This window comes from Lycium ferocissimum, chromosome 7, assembly GCF_029784015.1.
Source record: "Lycium ferocissimum isolate CSIRO_LF1 chromosome 7, AGI_CSIRO_Lferr_CH_V1, whole genome shotgun sequence".
In the NCBI taxonomy this organism is placed as follows: domain Eukaryota; kingdom Viridiplantae; phylum Streptophyta; class Magnoliopsida; order Solanales; family Solanaceae; genus Lycium; species Lycium ferocissimum.
Window position 1 is genome coordinate 49,158,740 of NC_081348.1, and position 1,878 is coordinate 49,160,617.

Here is a 1,878-nt window from a genome sequence, read left to right on the forward strand (position 1 = left end):
ATCATGCTTGGATTTTGGTTTGTTTCAACATGAGACGTTGGTATCTTGGTAAGTATGTGATTATTGGTTTGAGAAACTAATCGGTTCTTTTATCACTTTTAGCATAAAATAGGTCAAGGCAGTTCATCTAGTAAGGAATAAGAACATTTCGACTTTATGGTTTTCCCCCTAACTGTCATGTTGTAGAATTAAGGCAAAGACATAGGCTAGTTTGAATGTTGGTATGTTCAGTTACTGTTTGTGTGTTTCTGTGTAAATGCCATCGAGTGTTAGAATGGATGCCTAAACTGAACCTATTTTAATCAACAATATATAACATCCAAAATTCTCTTTTCCTGCTTCTTAATCCAGTTCATGGGCCTGTTCGTGTTTAGTTTATAACAGTTTGTACTTGATTGATTATCATCTTGGTCTAAAATTAGCTGATTTGAGTCATCTGTTCATGTAGGCAAGCTTATCTATTCTGTGGTGTCGTTAAGTAGTAGAAATGCTAGCATAGCTCATTTTTAGTTTAGTTATATGTTTTTTTTATTTGGCCTTTTCGTGTTACTTGCTTATCTTGTTGATTAACGGTGGTTAGTATGACTTTGAATAAAACCTTAGTACTCACATGTTTAATTTTGTTCACCTAGAAGAGTGACAACATATACTTCTTTGATTTAGTAAAGGTTGGAAGATAAGTTGAACTTGGAAGTCAGTTTATGTTTTTATTTTGTCTAGTAAAGCCTAGTTTGAATTTGTCATCTTCACTAGCTTAATAGTAAGTTCCTTCCACTTTTCAGGGTTGATTTAAGTTTCAATTAAGGACTTGAAGAGTTGGTTATTTACTTTTCCTTCCGTCACTTGGTTTTGATTTGTCTATATTTCTTTAAATAGTGTCATTGGTTAGTTTAAATAGGAACTTGTTGAATCCAACCAGTTTTCTTTCTTTGTTGCGAGATTCTGGAAAGTGTGTTGCTGCCCCTTTTATCTATTTTTATATGTTATTAGTTTGGCTGCGAGTTCTCGTTTTCGGTTGGATGTTTCGTTTGCCTATGGATATTAATCTTTGAATTTTCCGTGTCTAATGATCATGCTCTAATTCTTTTCTTTTCCTTTTTTTCTTTTGTATGACATCGGGATTGCGAGTCTCGAACGGGACTCGGCTTTGCCCGCAAGATCAAATAATTGCATCGCTTCTCTGTTAACCATCTACGAATGGTCCGTATAAAATCAATGGGCCAAAGCCCAATAATAAAAAACAGTAGCAGCAGTCCTTAAAGTGGGCCGAGCCCATTTTAACATCATTTACTCTTCTAATTTATTTTTCTTATGCCTTTAATTTGTATTGTGCAACTAGTATTTCATTCTGTTTGTTTGTCTTAGCTAGAATGAACCTTAGTGAAATTAGCGGGTTAGATTAGTATGATGAGAGTTAATTTAAAAGAAGAGCTAACAATTATTTCTATAGGTTTCATCCCTTGTTTTATATGATAAATTATTTATAGAACCTAAAATATTCTTTATTATAGTGATTAAATTCCAAAACAGCATGACTATACATTTTGAGCTAAAAGAACCAAGATTCACTTTTATTATCTTAGAAATTGGAAACGTCATAGATTTTACACTAAGTTAACTTATTTTGAGAAATGAGGAAAACGAACTACTTTTCATGGATAACAGTTCATTTTAACTCCTTTTCAACATTTGAAATACGTCTACGTTAAAACAACTTTTATACGGTTTATACCGACCTAATATTCTTTCTATAATACCTTTAAACACTTATTAAAATAAATCTCACAAACAACTATTCTCATTTATTAGTCAATACAATTCTTTTCTCCAAATATTTATTAAAACGCTGCATAAATCCCACTTTCTTCCACTTATATA